Here is a 19,307-nt window from a genome sequence, read left to right on the forward strand (position 1 = left end):
GAAGGACTCTACAAGTGCAGCATCTCTGGAGTTGGAGAATCACCAGAGAGCTGGCTGGCTGTGAGAGGTGAGACAACAGTGTTTCCAAACTAAATTAACACAATTTGATTTTTGCATGGCCATGTTTCATGAAGATATGTGATGTCATGTACCTACTTATGTCAAGACCAGGTGTTTGACACTTTTACACTTGGTAGAAAGTCCATTCATATAACAATTTTATGAAGAGAGAAATAAATGTCAACTTGTATTGTAACTGATTTTAATCCGCTTGCTGTTCCAGAAGGGTAAATAATGTGAGAATACCTGCAAAAAAATTATTTTGGGGGTCAAATGTATTCTGTAATCTATAATAATTTTATTACAGCTCACTACATATTTTTACATTGAAATTGTTGCATTTCTTTAACTTGATCATGTTCTGAAACACAAACACTACTTAACAAATAATTTTAACATAAAAATTCGTAATTTCACTTTCCAATACAAATCAACATGTCAGGATTTTTTTTTTTTGTAATCAAGTGACATTATCTTGATACTGGTGGACTGAGATGCTTTTTTGTTGCCCCAAAACATCCCAACATCTCTGAAAAGTCAAACTGGGGGATTTAGACATTAATACAGACTGATAATGTATATATATCCTATTTATTTTGTTATTTTAATAAAAAAAACTTTTTCTCATCTTTCCAGCACTTCACAAAGAGACTCATCCTTCCCCTCATCCCCTCCTCCTCCTGATAAAGGCTGTTGTCATCTTTTTATTGATGGCTCTGGTGTTGATGGTGGAACTGTTTCGATGTGGGAGACACAGAGGTACAGAAAAATAACTACCGACTAATATGAGTAACTGCCAAAATAAAGGCAACACTTGAGTAAATAAGGGCTGCAAAGTACATTTAAAGCAGGTTCTTCTAAACAGGTTTGGTCCCTAGAATAATTAAACAATTAATATCCCATCATGCTTAGGGTGTGGCATCCCTCCAAATAGAGTTCAAACACTTGTAGAATTGATGCCAAGGAGCACTGAAGCTGTTCTGTTGGACCAACATCAATATCTTTATTATTCGGTGGGGGTGGGTTGCCTATACTCTTCTGGAGCAGGAGATACAGAGTTCAGAGTAGAGTACTATTTAAAGTGATGGCTTCAGACGTGATAATTTGAGCTTCTCTGAGAGAAACCACGCAAGAAAACCACCGACAGAAAAAGGTAGAAGGGCCCCTCTCTCTAGACTCTGTAGCAACGAGCAAAAGTTTATGTAGTTTGACTCATGCAGTACAACAGGTAATATAGTTTGATAGACTAACTTAGAGGCATTATGTCTTCAGGTATCCATATAAACTGAAACAAAATGGTGGAAAAGAGTTACCACAAAACATGATGTGTAATATCTGTTGTATCTGTAATTCCTCTCTCACACTCACTCCCTCCTTTCGTCTATAGGTGTCTCACTCAGTCACTCTGCCACGTATTACTTCCTGTTATGTTGTGGGCCAAATTGACCTGTTTCAGTTTTTTTCAGCATGATACCTTCTCTGCTTGCCTCAATTAGTGTCATGAACGTGTAAAAAAGAAAAAAGATCTAATTTTGTGCATAGGCAAGCCCCCCTTATGGAAACCATTGTAGTCAATGGAAGATAGAGCATCTTTAAACATCAGTTTTTCACTTATGGAGCATTCAGTCCTTCTAAAAAATAAACTACAGACATCTTTATGTTTTCTAGATAAAGTATGCAAATTCTCTGAATCAAAATGTGGGCTATCAGGGATAAAACAGCCACCATTAATACGTAAATATTGATTAGCTGATGAGTAATTAAGGTAAAGATATTTATGGATTCTCTTCACATAAATTGTATTTTTCTAAATTGAGGTTTCTATTTGTGTTTCTGCAGCTCAAGGTGTGAGGGAGAAGAGCAGCTGTGATGATGTCATAATGGAGGTAGCCATGTAACCTGGTTCATTACAGTCAGGTACATCGAGGCTTTTAACCTTCATCATGCTTTTTTTAAATTATTCTCATCTGTGTATGTGTTCAGCTTTTTGAACAGGAAAAACAAGCTTGTACGTTCCTCAGAATTGCGAGTGAGTTGTTGGGTGATAGTGTCTCCTGTTGCTGTCTGTTATTATCTCATAAATAAAATCGACTTTTATATTCTTTATTCGATTTGTTTCATTACTTTCTTGTTTGATCTGTAACGTATTTTTTAAAAGAGGCTATGCAGGTCTGCCACATACTGTGACTATTTCAAGAAATGAAGATTCTCAGAAGTGAAGTCAGATAAAAACATTTGTAGTGTTTTCAAACCACACCGTCTCTGAACTGAGGCTGAGTTTTTCAGAAGGGTTTATATATTTACAACAGAGACAAAATAAAGTTTATAACCATGACAAACCCTCTGCAGAATAACCACAGCATCTCTACACCTCTCTGAATAGAGTCTGTGGGTTTGTTTTAGTGTTGACAAGTTACTTACCCAGCACTAAGGTCAACTCCATTGTTTTTCATGCTAACAGCTGCTGAAACTGTGATCTCTTAACTGTTTTCTGCAGCTAGACCCTGACATGTCAGGACAAACAGCATTATGGGAAGGATCAAGCAATACAGGGACTGTTGCAGATGAACTTCCAGCAGAGAGGCTGCAGAAATGGTTAGACTTAGACTTAGACTTAAACTTTAATGTCTTCCAAGAGGCAATTTGTGGTACAACACAGAACATATAGACACATTTAAAGCACATCAAATCAAATAAACAGAAATGTCAATAATCCAAATCCAAACAACAACTTGGTTTATAGAGAACGCAGCAAAACTAGTCTATATGCTATTGTTTCCTCTAATTTTAATTTATAAAACAATTAAAGAGCTTTATCCATCTAAAGGAATTCCATTAGTATTGTTTGCAATGGAGAGTTTTAGTGTCCCATAGTCTATAGTTCACATGGTCTGGAGGCCTTTCCACCCCACCAGGGAAAAAACTTCAGATTTCAGGACAGACACTGTGCAATAATCATGCTGGTTAATCAGCATCTTGATATGCCACACCTGTCAGGTGGATGGATTATCTTGACAAAGGAGAAGTGCTCACTAACACAGATTTAAACAAATTTGTGAACAAAATTTGAGAGAAATAAGCCTTTTATCTGCATAGAAAAAGTCTTAGATCTTTTATTTCAACTCATGAAAAATGGGAGCAAAAACAAAAGTGTTGCGTTTATATTTTTGTTCAGTGTACATAAGAGATTTTCTGTAGAATCATCAGTACTTGGTATGCTAATTATCTACCTGTGGCAAAATGATCTGAACAGACTTTACTATGAGGAGTCGGCTGAAAGTTTTTTTCTGTTGATCCGTGCCAGCCACAGATCTCTCCTTCTTTGAAAGAAAAAAAAAAGGCTCAATATTCCTTGACACTCTTGGGCTACATGATTACAGAAATGTGATGGAATCATGAATACTTTTTTCACACTTTTGTATTCCCAGTGTTTCAATTAATGTAATCCTGATTTGTAACTATCTGTAATCAAAACTTACGTGAAAAGCTTTAGCACAGCTATAATGACAGATGCGTAGGAAGGGCACAGGCAGGTCACTACTTTAATGACTTCCTGTAAACTGTCCTCACTTGCAGAGAAATGTATTAAAGATCAGTATCAGTAAGTGTGGACAGTGTGAAGAACTATCTGTAATCATTCGTTTCAGAATCCAAATAACTTCATTCCCCAAGTAAAATAAGCGTACAGGAATTTGTCTTGGTTTTAGTGCAGAAACATGACTTTATTAACAGAATACAGAAATATTTCACCTACAACCAACTCTAACTCTGTGTGTGTGTGTGTGTGTGTGTGTGTGTATGTGCAAGCGTGCGTGTGTGTGTCTGTGGGGTTTTGACATACCATGTAACAGTGAGCTGGATGAAATGCATCAGGTTTTGGCTACCATGGCAAACAGAGCAGGTCTTGTATCCATGACCATGACAGGAAGAACACCTAGAGGAGGGAGGGAGGGAGAGATAGAGACAGAAAACAGAGGCAGAATGATGGCTGCTCTTATATTACCGAAACAACATGATCTCATAAAAAGTTGTGAAATGAGCACGATCTCTGAAATGCAAATTTATGTTAAAAATTATTAATTTTAAAAATTACATTCCTCCTCCACAAATTGTAAGACCACATCTACCTGCTGAGGTCCGACAGCTTGGAGCTGCCGACGTGAACGGTGAGATATCATAACATACTGCTGCTGTCATTTACCATTTTTTTTACAATTAGTTACAAGCATTTCTCCATACTGAGTTCACTTTTTCAAAACTCTTCATGCAACTCTCTGCAGCAACATGCAGCTTGGCACAACAGTTCATTTCATGTCCAAAATGCACCAAAACCACCAAAACACTGCATGCATTTCTCCAAATCAAACCTCAATTTTACCTCAATCTTTGAAGTAGCAAATGATTTTGCGCACTAGTTTTATTTTTTCTTTTGGTGTTTGTTATGGATATTTGGAAAAAGAATACATTATTTCAGTATTTAGAATAGGCATTTGGCACTACTTTTGTTAAGTGATACAATGGTCAGTATACCTTTAATAGGTTAAGTGATACGTCAGCGTAGGGATACCTGTTGTGATTGAATTTGCACTTGAACAGTAAAGACCCTAAACTGTATCTCGGGTTCAACTCATCATTTTATTCTTGTTAGTGTAAGAGAAGGAACACAACAGTATTATAAATAGCTTCGCTTTTATTTTCCACAAAAACAGAATGTCATCTCCTCAGAAAGGTTTCAGCTTTTTGTTTTTGTCAGGAATTTTTGGCACACAGTAACTACAATATACACAAAATGAATGGAATGGAAACAAAAATTCCAATACTGTAATACAGTAAAACTGATGTAGTTGGTAGTTGTGTAGGTCTCCAACTGAGATGGGAATCAGCTGTGGTTGGTCTCATTTACATAACTTCAATCAACTATTATATCTACTTTTTTGGGTGCTTGGGCACCTGCATAAATGTATTATTTTATTTTAGACATTTTCCGAATAGTTAATAAATTGTAGAGATACGAGCAAAACTATTAGAGCAAATGCAAAACACAAATGAGATTGTTTGCACGGTGCATTGCCCCTTTCTCTGTCCTTCTCACATGTGAGAAGATGTTTATTTAATATTTAGCATGGGCAGACAGAAATGCAGAGAGATGAGGGGCAGAAAGAACTGTGAGAGACAGTGAGACAGAAAGACAAAAGATGGAAGCAAATATAACAGATGAGTAAAGTAAAGGGATATAACAACACTGCATTGCTGCACTCCTAAAACACAGAGATTATTCCACAGACTGTTTGACACTGTAGATTCCCCTTCTTTCATTTGAGCACAAGAATAAGAACAAGAACTCTCTGCATGTCCCTGCTTCCTACGTTGCACTAGTTATGTTTACACCCTATGTAAACTTATTTGCAATTATTACTGCCTGTTTGCACTTCTTTCTTGTGTGTGCAATAGCCTAAACCAAGCATAGAATTTCAGAGGTTGTGTAGTTGTTTGCCTGTGTAGTAAGATGCTCTTTGCCAGGGGATGACACAAAGATTCAAATGGACATTAGCTATATATGTAAATAGTTAGCCTACTTGCAATTATCACTGTTCCTATTTTTTGTTATGTGTGCAATTAATTAAGCATAGCATTGTTACTGTCATAATGACCTCACAATGAGCTACTATGACCAGGAATACACAGGCGCTCATCTGCATAGGCAGACACAAGAGGTGAGCCTTATGAGTGAAGTCACAATGGCACAGGTAATGAACATTCCATGGATTTGCCAATAAATACCAGCGTCGAGGCTTCAGACAGCCACAAAGCTTTTCTGAACCCTTCAGCGAACCTCAACACAGCGGAAATCGAAACCTCTGGACTTTTTTCTACACAACCTACAAGCAATTGGAAGTTGATGACCGTAAGTAAAGACTTGAACTTTCTCTAATTAATATTAGGAAATATTATCTATGTAAAATATTAGAAATGTGGAGAAATGTGGGGGAGTGCACCTGTTGTGTAGCTCTCTAATAAATGAATTGAATTGGATAAAATGGAATGGAAAATGGAAATTAGTATAATTATCTGTCCAAAGTAACCCAGCCTGTTCAGGGTGATTTAGTACATGCTTGGTACCCATTTTAAGTATGTGTTGGTCCAGTATTGGTTATCCAATCTTTCAGCCACCTTGATTCTCAGGTTTAACTGTACTACATGTCCCATGATGCATGTCAGTCACAGCGTTGTTAACACAGAACTTGAGTAGATATAATGTAGTTTTACCCCCAAGCGCCACCTAGCGGTAACGCCGGCGTGACGGAAGATACTAATGAATGATATTTAACTCATTTAATAATATGTATCAACAGATCACATCAATATTTTAAGGAAATATATCTTAGATGATTGTATTCTTTCTGGCAAAGTGGTTGTTGAGGCCAAAATGTCCAGTATAGCTTTTTTAAAGACGCTTGGAAATTCTATTTACTCACCTCTATTCCACAGCAGCTTGCTGTCTCACCATAAACAAACGTCTGATAAACGAGTCCACTTGATTGTATTCTACAAAACTTGGGTTTGAAAAATCCTCATCCCTTTAGGCTAAAAGAAAATGCGATTGAAATGTTTCAATATAGCCGTTAATATTTTATATGATTAGTTGAAGCTGCCGGACAGACTCGGTGTTAGCTGCAAGCTACTTTGGCTGTGCTTTCTTCCGCATTGTGTTCCTCCCCTATATGAGAAGCCCATTGGCTTAGTCTGTGATAGACAAAGGGGTCTGGAAGCGGTTTGGTGAGTTTCGTCCCCGACGACCAAGTATTGGCCGAGCTACTCTGAGTGACAGCAGAAGTGTGCTATCAACAGTAGCGATCGGGTGCTAAGTTCCACCTTTACATTCAAACCCTGTCTGCTCCCATTGTGTTTCAAAACTGTCTGTCAACTCTAGCCAATAGGCGAGGCTGTAATCTTTCAAACGAGCCATCATTGGTCGCATTCGGCTTTGTACACACCTCTGTAGGGCCATGCAGGTGAGGCCAGAGGGCCAGAGACGGTTTAGAAACGAGACGTGGGTTTCGCCACTGCCCCGCCCCTTTAGGAGGTCCTGAGTCTATTCACTCCAATGGGAGAAGTGAACGTGAGCACAGATTATGACCGATTCTTTCGCCCCATAGTCACCGAAGTAAATATTGGACCAATTTTTCACAAGCCACATATCTTCCGAAAATTCTGACACTAAAATGACATTTTTCAGATAGACAAATCAGGAGAAAATTAACTTTGTACGAGACCTGTCTCTGTCTCAGCAACACACTCTCGCGAGATCTGACTTGTCTGTTATAAAGGGAAAGTCCCTTTTATTTGATTCAGCAGGGCTGTTTTAGGGAATCTTGGCACAATTTGGAGACCAAAAAGGGCTATCCTGAAAAAAACACTGTACAACTGGCATGCTTTGAGATATTCACACCAAATCTTTACCAAAGGTAGTCAGGACATTCAGGAGAAACCAGAAAAAAAGAATAATTTCCTCCCTAGCTGTTGTGGCTCATCAGGAAAACAATCTAAAACTTGATTTTAGTTTTTATTTTCTTACAGTTTATGCACGTTAATTGCTGAAAATAAAGTATAAGAGATAAAGTATCACATCCTGGATTTCTGTGAACTCTGATTGCTTGGTCAATATGGTGCACTTCTGTACCTCAAAAAAAAACTTTGAACCACACTTGTACCATTTATAGTTTTTGAGATGAGCTATTTTTACACTAGCTAAAATAGGTGAGAATTGCACTTTTTGAAAAATCTACCCTGCCCCCGGACTTCACGAACGTACGCACGCACGCACGCACACATACACACACACACACACACACACGTGCGCACAATGTAGCCCTCATTCCTAAATCTGTGTGTGTGCAGATTGACTCAATTTCTGATAAATTTACTTTACACTGGTCATTTTTAGCTGGGTATACACAAAATCCTCATAGGCTAATGTGGGCTATTGGTGTATACTTGCTTATACACTTGACTAATAATATACTATCACATACAGTAATATAGCAAAAGTATTCTGTGCAATTGTCTGGTCTGTTGGTATGGTAATGCTAATGTGGCACACATAAACAGACTAGGATTGTGGTAAATGTGGTAAAATCATAGGCGAGCAGCAGAGAGATCTAGCTCACCTATACTTGACCAGACTGAATAAAATGGCAGATAAGATTGCTGCAGATATTTCCCACCCCCTTAACCATGAGTTTGGGGCTCTACCATCTGGACGCAGGTTCAGATGTCCACAGTCTAAAACAAATAGAATCAGGAACTCATTTATCCCTTCAGCCATCACTCAGTTAAACAGGCAGTGGAGATAAGATGGAGCCATAAAAACAGCTAGCAAATTAAATGTAGGCTACTCCAGTCCTACAGTTTTTTTTCTTTCTTTTCTTTAAGGTTGCTTGTTTTTACTTTTTTCATTACTACTTGTCAACAATTTAACTCATGATGTAGTTAAATATGCTGCTGCATTATGAGGTGTGCACTTCTCAGTATGCACTTTATCTGGATATGTACATATTGTATTATACATGCTATATAGTATGTATTTTGTCTTGCTATGTGCATGTCACCTGAGGGTTGTTGACAACAAAGCACTGAAGCTCTGAAACTATATTAGTATTAGTATTGTTAATACTGCACAGTATGCTTTTTATCGTAAAAGGTGGTTCCACTTTTACCATGTGATATGAGTATGTGCTGAATGTTGAAATAAGTGCTGTCTGCTGTAACTGTTTTTTAAGCTGCAAAACCTGCCCAATTAGGAGTTTTCTATTCTATAGATACATTTGTGACACATGGAGATTAAATGAAATGATAATTAACCATTACTCTTCTTCCCATCTTCCAGGTGCTTATACTGAGCAAGGACTCAGTCAGGAGGGTCCTCAAGGGGGCCCTCTCACAGGAAGGTGACCACCAATTCAGCTGCCGAGAAGAACGCCGGGTAATCTGGAGTCAGCTACTCAAGCTGATCAACAAGGTAAAGGTCACCAATCCAGATCTGTCCTTCACGGATAACCCAAAAGAGGCCACGCTGCATCTCAACGTTGAGAATGCACTCTGGCTGTTGTCCACTGACTACATGAAAGTAAGGGATATGCTGGAATATGCCCATCCATCCAACTCCGGATCGGCACTTTGGGACAGATTGTTCATTGCTGTACCTTCCGGTGCTCCCCAGCAATCCCGTACCCCCCGGGCCTCGCGTACCACCCAGGCCCCACATATCCCAAAGGCCTCCGGTACCACCCAGGTCCCGCGTACCACCCAGGCCGGGCATACCACCCACGCCCCGCGTACCACCCAGGCCTCCGGTACCACCCAGGTCCCGCGTACCACCCAGGCCCCGCATACCACCCACGCCCCGTGTACCACCCAGGCCTCCGGTACCACCCAGGTCCCGTGTACCACCCAGGCCCCGCGTACCACCCATGCCCCGCGTACCACCCAGGCCTCCCGTAACACCCACGTCTCGCATACCACCAAGGCCCCGCGTACCACCCAGGCCTCTCGTAACACCCAGGTTTCCGTTACCACCCAGGCATCCCATACCTCAGAGGCCCCCCGTGCCACGCAGGCCTCTGGTACCACCCAGGTCTCCGATATCACCCAGGCCTCCGGTACCACCCAGGCCTCCGGAACCACCCAGGTCTCCTGTACCTCAGAGGTCTCCAATGCCCTGCAGGCCTCCGGTAACACCGAGGTCTCCGATGCCACCCAGGCCTCCGGTACCACCCAGGCCTCCAGTACCACCCAGGCCTCCCGTAACACCCAGGCCTCCAGTACCACCCAGGCCTCCAGTGCTCCGCATGATTCAGGTACCACCAGGGTCTCCGATATTACCCAGGTCTCTGGTACCACCCAGATATCCGGTACCACCCAGGCCTCCAGAACCACCCAGGTCTCCCATACCTCAGAGGCCTCCAATGCCCTGCAGGTCTCCGGTAACACCGAGGCCTCTGGAAACACCAAATTATCCGATGCCACCCTGGTCTCCGGTACCACTCAGGCCTCCGGAACCACCCAGGTCTCCCGTACCTCAGAGGCCTCCAATGCCATGCAGGACTCCGGTAACACGAAGGTCTCCGATGCCACCCAGGCCTCCAGAACCACCCAGGTCTCCCATACCTCAGAGGCCTCCAATGCCCTGCAGGTCTCCGGTAACACCGAGGCCTCTGGAAACACCAAATTCTCCGATGCCACCCAGGTCTCCGGTACCACCCAGGCCTCCGGAACCACCCAGGTCTCCCGTACCTCAGAAGCCTCCAATGCCCTGCAAGCCTCCGGTAACACCGAGGTGTTCGATGCCACCCAGGTCTCCCGTACCTCAGAGGCCTCCAATGCCATGCAGGACTCTGGTAACACGAAGGTCTCCGATGCCACCCAGGCCTCTGGTACCACCCAGGTTTCTGTTACCACCCAGGCCTCCGGTACCACCCAGGCCTCCGGAACCACCCAGGTCTCCCATACCTCAGAAGCCTCCAATGCCCTGCAAGCCTCCGGTAACACCGACGTGTTCGATGCCACCCAGGTCTCCCGTACCTCAGAGGCCTCCAATGCCATGCAGGACTCCGGTAAGACGAAGGTCTCCGATGCCACCCAGGCCTCTGGTACCACCCAGGTTTCCATTACCACCCAGGCCTCCGGTACCACACAGGCCTCCGGAACCACCCTGGTCTCCCGTACCTCAGAAGCCTCCAATGCCCTGCAAGCCTACGGTAACACCGAGGTGTTCGATGCCACCCAGGCCACCGGTACCACCCAGGTTTCTGTTACCACCCAGGCCTCCGGTACCACTGAGGCCTCCGGAACCAACCAGGTCTCCCGTACCTCAGAGGCCTCCAATACCCTGCAAGCCTCCGGTAACACCGAGGTCTCTGATGCCACCCAGGCCTCCGATACCACCCATGCCTCTGGTACCACCCAGGTTTCCGTTACCACCCAGGCCTCCCATACCTCAGAGGCCTCCCGTACCCCGCAGGCCTCCGGTAACACCAAGGTCTCCGATGCCACCCATGTCTCCGTTACCACCCAGGTTTCCGTTACCACCCAGGCCTCCCATACCTCAGAGGCCTCCTGTGCCCTGCAGGCTTCCGGAAACACCGAGGTCTCCGATGCCACCCAGGCCTCCGGTACCACCCAGGTTTCCGGTACCACCCAGGCTTCCGGTACCACCCAGGTCTCTGATATCACCCAGGCCACCGGTACCACCCAGGTTTCAGGTACCACCCAGGTATCCGATACCACCCAGGTCTCCAGTACCAACCAGGCCTCCCATACCCCAGAGGCCTCCCGTGCCCCGCAGGCATCCGATATCACCCAGGCCTCCGGAACCACCCAGGTCTCCCATACCTCAGAGGCCTCCGGTACCACCCAGGTCTCCAATATCACCCAGGCCTCTGGTACCACCCAGGTCTCCGGTACCACCCAGGCCTCCGGAACCACCCAGGTCTCCCGTACCTCAGAAGCCTCCAATGCCCTGCAAGCCTCCGGTAACACCGAGGTGTTCGATGCCACCCAGGCCACCGGTACCACCCAGGTTTCCGTTACCACCCAGGCCTCCGGTACCACCCAGGCCTCCCATACCTCAGAGGCCTCCCGTGCCCCGCAGGCCTCCGGTAACACTGAGGTCTCCGATGCCACCCAGGCCTCCAGTACCACCCAGGCTTCCGGTACCACCCAGGCTTCCGGTACCACCCAGGTCTCTGATATCACCCAGGCCACCGGTACCACCCAGGTCTCCGGTACCACCCAGGGCACCGGTACCACCCAGGTCTCCAGTACCACCCAGGCCTCCCATACCCCAGATGCCTCCCATGCCCCACAGGCCTCCGATATCACCCAGGCCTCCGGAACCACCCAGGTCTTCCGTACCTCAGAGCCCTCCAGTACCCTGCATGCCTCCGGTAACACCGAGGTCTCCGATGCCACCCAGGCCTCCGGTACCACCCAGGTCTCCCATACCTCAGAGGACTCCGGTACCACCCAGGTCTCCAATATCACCCAGGCCTCTGGTACCACCCAGGTCTCCGGTACCACCCAGGCCTCCGGAACCACCCAGGTCTCCCGTACATCAGAGGCCTCCAATGCCCTGCAGGCCTCCGGTAACACCGAGGTCTCCGATGCCACCCAGGCCTCGGGTACCACCCAGGTCTCCGGTACCACCCAGGTTTCTGTTACCACCCAGGCCTCCGGCACCACCCAAATCTCCCGTACCTCAGAGGCCTCCTGTGCCCCGCAGGCCTCCAGTACCACCCAGGTCTCCGATACCACCCAGGCCTCCGGTACCACCCAGGCCTCCGGTACCACCCAGGCCTCCGGTACTACACAGGTCTCCCATACCTCAGAGGCCTCCCGTGCCCCGCAGGCCTCTAGTACCACCCAGGTCTCCGGTACCACCCAGGTCTCCCGTACTTCAGAGGCCTCCCGTGCCCCACAGGCCTCCAGTACCTCAGAGGCCTCCAATGCCCTGCAGGCCTCCGGTAACACCGAGGTCTCCGATGCCACCCAGGCCTCCGGTAAAGATGACTTGACCCCAAAGGTGGAAGGCCACTCTGCACCTCCAAAAACAACCATTGATGATAACATTATGGATAAGGAACTCATTGAGTTGGCAAATAAACTCAGGGCTGTCATTGAAAGAGCCGAGTCAGTTATGGCTTCAGACAACTTGGCTCCAAATGATGAGGCGGCAGATGCCACTGTGGACTGCAGTGTGTCTAATACCCCTGACCTTCCTCCAAGCAACTTGGCCACAAACTGCCTTGGCAAAACCACCAGCAAGGCAGTTGAGTCAGATGACAGCCAAGTGAAGAAGCCCAGGGCAAAACAAGAGAGGGGGAGCAGAAGATTTTCTGGAGGACTCTGGAAAACCCACAGCAAGAGGGGGGAAAAGAAGACTTGCATCGAACAGGACGAAGATGATGCTTCAGACTCCTGCGATGAAGCCCACGGCAAGAGGGCAAAAAAGAAGAAGGGTATCAGGGGATTTTTCAGAGGCCTCTGGAAATCTCTGACCTGGACACCTGACATCAAAGACAACCATGAGGAAGTTTACTATGCTGCAGACTTCGCTTGGAACGTCCATGTTCAAGCCCCCAGCCAGAGGGCAAAAGCAAATATGTGCATCCAACAGCAAGATGCCGATGCTTCTGCCTTCAATGATCGAGCCCACAGCAAGTGGGCAAAAAAGAAGGCTAACCGAAGACTTTCTGGTGGACACTGGAAAACCCACAGCAAGTGGGCCAACAAGAAGACATGCATCGAACAGGAGGTGGACGATGACAAAGTTTACTTTGCTGCGGACTTCACTTGGAACGTCCATGTTCAAGCTCCCAGCCAGAGGGAGAAAACAAAGACCTGCATCACACAGGGAGATGACAATGCTTCGACCTTCAGCGATGAAGCCAAGAGGGCGAAGAAGAAGAAGGGCGTCAGCAGATTTTTCAGGAAATTTCTGTGCTGCATGCCTGACCCTGAACAGTAAGACCACTAAGTCACTGTTCAAGCTCCCAGCCAGAGGGAGAAACCAAAGAACTGCATCGCACAGGAAGATGCCGATGCTTCGGCCTTCAGCGATGAAACCCAGCATAGAAGAGGATGATAACACCTACAGTGGAGATTAACATTATAGAATCACATCTAGCTCCATCTGTTTTCCTTTTCAAAATAAAAAAAATTAAATCTATATATTACTTTCTTGGTTATTTATTATACATGTAATTCATTAATTTGCTTAATTTACAACCTAGTGCACTACGATGGATCAATGAGACATCTTTAAAAAGTGATAATACAGCATTAAACTTTATTCCAAATATAATATAATATAATACAATACAATATAATATAATACAATATAATATAATGTTGAGTGTTTCAAAAGTATATATACATGTATTATTACATGTATACATGTATTCTATATTCATTATGTTCTTATTATATCTGTTATCACGCAGCTAATTATTACATTTAATGGGGACTATTTAACTTTTTCCATTACTGCGCACTGGTGGCAGTGACAAGGCAGAATCAGAGCGGGTGTAGTAGAAGGAAAACCACTCTCAGATTGGCCTGGTCGGCCAAAGGTGCTACTGGAGCCGCAATACCGTCACAAACAACACTTTCATGTTGATTTTTTAATTTGAGACTGACAGATTGGAGCTGAATTCATTTCAAAACCACAAAAACATCTGATAGCTGCATATTCACATGAACAGGTTTAAGGTGTTTGCAGACTGTGCCATTTTGTCCATCTTAACTCTGTCACAGACACATTTTTCACATCTGGGAAAAATATTTTGTATTCAAAGATGGTTAGCGGTCTTTGTTCATTCGGGACAAGGTCAAGGACAGCCAATCCATGGAAAGGCTTCAATATTTAGCCTACAGTCTGACAGGCTGATTATCAAGATTTTACTTCTCTCCAATCATCTGACATAAAGTGAACGCAAAAGACGGTCACAATTGCACAGTCTGCAAAAAGCTTTAGCTATGTAGCCCCATTCACACCTAATCATTTTTTACTCATTTACACTTACTTACTTAAAATGATGGATTACATTCGTCTATGCAGCATTATGTCTCTGAGCAGTTTTTAATTGATTTTAAAAAACAATAGGAGCCTATGACTTCTGGGAGGTCGGACAAACCTGCAGTAGAACAGACAGTAGGTGCTTCTGACTGTGGCAAATACATCGGTGGGTTTATACTTTGCATGGGCATTAAAGCATCTATGTGTCATATTTCTGCTTTACTGAAGCATAATATGACAATAAATAAATATCAGCAGAGGTTCCCGAATAGTAGTAAGTGAAACAAACAGCCTGCAGAGATTTCTGCATTCAAACACACAGGAGCGGGCCGAGGTTGAAGGCCCTCCTACCACACCAAGGTCCATTCAAAAATCTGTAAATTGTTGTTGCCTTATTATTGGCAAAAAACACACATTGGAAAATATAACTTGAGACTTTATTAGTAATCAGTAGGGTGTTCTGGTAAATCCGGCAACAGCTTGAATTTTAACAGACCGGCCGGCGACTTACCTTTGAAATGTTCCAAATATTCACAGAGAACAGGAATCGTGGTCATGTCAGGATCCTAATCACGGCACACGCAAAGGTCTTGTGGTGACCTCTGCCCTTTTCAAAAGCACCAACGGCAACTCCAATCACCCATTAGAAACAGATATGACAATGAGAGAGAGAGCTAGAGAGAGAGAGAGAGAGAGAGAGACATAGGGGAGGAACAGGAGAGAGAGCGGGGGAAAGAGGAAAAAGATGGATGGAATGGGACGGGAGGATAGATGGCAAGATAGAGGGAATACACAGGCTGTCTGAGAGAGGTGGGGTGTGGCACTGAATGCACACACACACACACACACACACTTTGGAATATGTGAATATTACATATTTTTTCTTCTTTACAACCTCATTCATACTTGATGCCCCTCCAACTCAAATGACCTCCAATTGAACCTATACAAGAGACAGAGGCTGTAAATACTGTTTAACCTGGAGTGTCTTTACTGCTACCAGACCTACATCATTATTCACATCCTAACAAGTCTAGTGGAACTATTATACCATGTAAACTTTTGGCTAAAATGGTTCAAAACATCAATTACATGCCTAACACATCTTCTCCACTTAATTTTTCCACTGCAACATGCCTTGTAGTTCAGTGACCCTTGATTTCTAATGTAAGACAATATTTCAGAAATGTTTTCAGCTCTCTAAAACATCACCGGTAAACATCAGGTTTTGGTTTTGGTGGCTTCTTTCTAGAATCACTCTTTCACACCAACATTCAACAATCATACAGGGAGAAATGAAATCCATCGGAGAAGAGGAGAGAGACCAATTTCTACACTGACAGCAGCCTCAATAGACCACAGTGCAATGCAGCAACAAGACAGGTTGCATTTTGAGTAAGGGTTGACTCATTTTTTCATGTCTGGAAAAACTTGCTCTCTTGCTCTTATGCCATCACTATCAATATTGCTATTGCTCTCTGTAGGCCTCTTTCTCTTTTGTCAAAAGGCATTCTGGGAAATGTAGGAAATCCCTAACTGAAGTAGAAGTAGACGAGGCAGCTTGAGGGAAAGTGGGTTCACCAAAAAAAGTTAATTACAACACTTCAGAGGTGTGACCAAGTCAACTTTGCTTGAGTCTCAAGTCTTGAGGCACAAGTCTCAAGTCTAGACCTCAGTTGTTTAAAGCTAATAAAGTGTCCATATCATGACTTTAGAAAACATTTTTACCTGGAACATGAATCTGTGTCTCCCTGGTCTGGTTGATGTTCTGCTGTTGAACTCTACAGGTGAACCTGTTGGTGTCGGTCTTCTCCACAGTCACTCTGCTGCTGACAGTATAGAGGCCACCAGGACCTCTGACTGTCTCTGTAGGTCCAGCAGAGAGGATGTTTCCCTCACCGTCCAGCCAAAACACCTCAGGCTCTGGGTACCAGCCTTTAGATTCACACCCTAAAACCACTCCACTGCTGTCTTTGGTAATCTCAATGACAGGAGAGGAGACGGCACCTAATGATGAGTAAGAGGAGACATTTAAAACAATGGTTTCAGTAGAAATGGAATAACGATGCTTGGCACGGCATACAATTATCATCTGGATGAACAAAGATGAAGAAAACACGCACAATGATCATATGCCCACTTACCAACAACAAGCTGAACAATGGAGTCTCTATCCAATGAGGGAAGGAAGCATCTATATCTTCCCTCATCAGAGAGTTTCACTTTAGAGAGTTTCAGTGAAATGTCTCCGTGCTTCAGTTTGTCGATGACAGTGACGTTCTTCCCTCGTAGGACGGGTGTTTACTGAGCTCAAGTTCCTGACCATAATGCCACACATGTACAAATCCGGAGTCCAGGTCAGGTCTCGCTCTCATTCCAGTGTCATGGCAACAGCATCCATGGCAGGTTCCAGGTGGCATGGCAAAATGATGTCATCACCAACAATTGCCACTATTGGCTGAGATGGACCAATCACCTGAGGCTGACCTGCGAAGAAATAACTCTCATTACAATGCTGGCTTCTTTTTCTACTTATATGGAATGGAAATGAAAAGTGAAGTGCTGGTCATGGCTGCTGCATTTGCCGTAAAGTGATTGAAAACCTGTTTGAAATGTGGTGTTGTTTTGGACCTAAACCCCCCAGCCCCCTCCCCTTATTTCTGGACTTTCAAGGTTGGCAAGTAAGCCTAAAACCAGCAAGTGCCTGGAGAGCGAAACTGATGAACATGACATCAGATTGCGTCACCTCTTAAGAGTTTTGCTCTAACGTACTGTTGGTACAGAAATTGATAGTATGTACTTTAACAGCATTTATACATTATATTACATCTAAAGCCTAATCATGATTTTTTACCTGTGTTTGTGTGTAAATTACCTCCACAAGAGTGTATTAGAAGAAGAAGGACTACAGTGTGATGGAAAACCATGGCACTGAAGACTCTGAGCTGAGATTTAAGAGACAGTCCGTTCTTCAGCTGAAGCATCCCGGAATTCTGAAAATTGACATGAACCAGTTTCTAAATGTTGATTTCTAGGAAGAGAATATGGAAGAAAAAATGCTTTTTTAGTAATATTTATGAAAAATAATGAAATCCAAAATATCTCTTTAATCAGTCAAAAATGAAGTTCCTCTTGAAATGCTTTAAGATCTTCGTTCCTATCTGCCAACAATCATTCTGTAAGAATATTTTTTTTTGTTGTTGTTTTGTTTGTTGTTTTTTTTCTCAGAATTTAGAATGAAGCTCAGATTTTGAGAAAAGGGTAGTTTTGATTCTTCATAGTGCATCCATTTATTTGCATGCTTGTCTAGTAAAATGTCAAACTGTCAATGTACCTTCAGCATCTACATCCACCATGTTGAATAATGTAACAGGACATAAACTGCTCAACAGCTCCCCCTGCTGGCCGTTCCTTTATTTTAATTCAAGTTCAAAGACAGATTCAATATATTTTAATTACGCTTGTAGTGTGAATACAAACGTGGCCTGGCGAGCTGTTTCAACCTTGCAATTGTACAATATTGAATAACAGTAATAATAATAATAAAGTAATTTCCTCTACAGTATGTATGTCCTTCATTGTGTAATGTTTGAGAACTAGTTTCACTTTCATCTGTCGCCAAAGACAGTTAGTTGTGACTTTAAATTGTGTTTTGAAGCTGCCAGGTTTGTTGAATATATTACACTTATTATAACCCACCGTTTCTAAGTTACAATGCAAGTCCAATCGCTTCAATAAATTACTGACGCATAAACCCATAATATCCGACAGTTTGTGTTCAGAAAACAAAGGACTTTGTGCTCAACTGCTCAAAATAAACTGTACAGTCTGTTTTCAAAGTCAGTTAAGTGTTGTTGAAATTTTACATGATGAAATTATTTCATGCATATTTCGTATACAATTTTGCGCGCAATAAATGATGAAAAATAGTTGTGTTTGAGAGGAAATTGTAAAAACAGGCGACAACGTATTTGTTTTAATTAAAAAATAGGAAAAACATTAATAAGAATTTAATTTATAAAAGCCTCCATACCTGTTGCACCATAGAGTCTCGTCACCACAGAGGAAAGTAGGCCGCGTGTCCAAAGTCCTCAAATAATAATAATAATAAAAAAAAAACGTACCTTCACCCTGGTCACATGTACTGGGCAGTAATGTGTGTTTACTTTCTGTTTTACTGTCTATCTGCTGTTGCTTATGTCTATTAGACTTCAGTCTATATTACTGTAAAGAAGTGCATAGCGTTGTAAGTGTGTGTAACGGGTCCCAGGTTTGGTGCCGTTAACAGATTAAAGAAATCCTGTACACAGTAGGGAAAGTTATTGAGACGGCACACGACTGTCCCTTTCTCCAACTACTGGATAATGTTTATTTCTCACATACATCATCATATTATTTTCTTCTGTTTTTCTCGGTATGCATTCGCATAAATTCAGGTTAGGCATAACCAGACATTCTTCTCTTAAAGAAAACCAACAGAATATAGTTCCCTATATGTCTTAATAGTACCCTATTGTATTTATCACAAATTAATTCAGCTTTGTATAACAAAAATAAACATCTCAGTCCAACACACAGTCTCTATTTCTCTATAGTTTCACATATCATCTTCACCATACACCAGATGTAGCATACTCTTCAATCAAATAAACTTCTTATAGAAGAAGACATT

The 19,307-nt window shown here is 43.4% G+C and overlaps 1 long non-coding RNA gene and 1 pseudogene across 1 annotated transcript; one reads left to right on the forward strand and one right to left on the reverse strand.

Annotated features, from left to right (window-relative positions):
• On the forward strand, positions 1–2,115 carry LOC144537910 (uncharacterized). The gene is made up of 3 exons (XR_013503920.1): positions 1–67; positions 697–819; positions 1,900–2,115. It is a non-coding gene; the product is annotated as an uncharacterized LOC144537910 (long non-coding RNA).
• A 1,780-nt stretch (positions 2,116–3,895) lies between these two features.
• Positions 3,896–17,991, reverse strand: LOC144537891 (butyrophilin subfamily 1 member A1-like; annotated as a pseudogene).
• Between the last annotated feature and the right edge of the window lie 1,316 nt (positions 17,992–19,307).

This window comes from Centroberyx gerrardi, chromosome 23, assembly GCF_048128805.1.
Source record: "Centroberyx gerrardi isolate f3 chromosome 23, fCenGer3.hap1.cur.20231027, whole genome shotgun sequence".
In the NCBI taxonomy this organism is placed as follows: Eukaryota; Metazoa; Chordata; class Actinopteri; order Beryciformes; family Berycidae; genus Centroberyx; species Centroberyx gerrardi.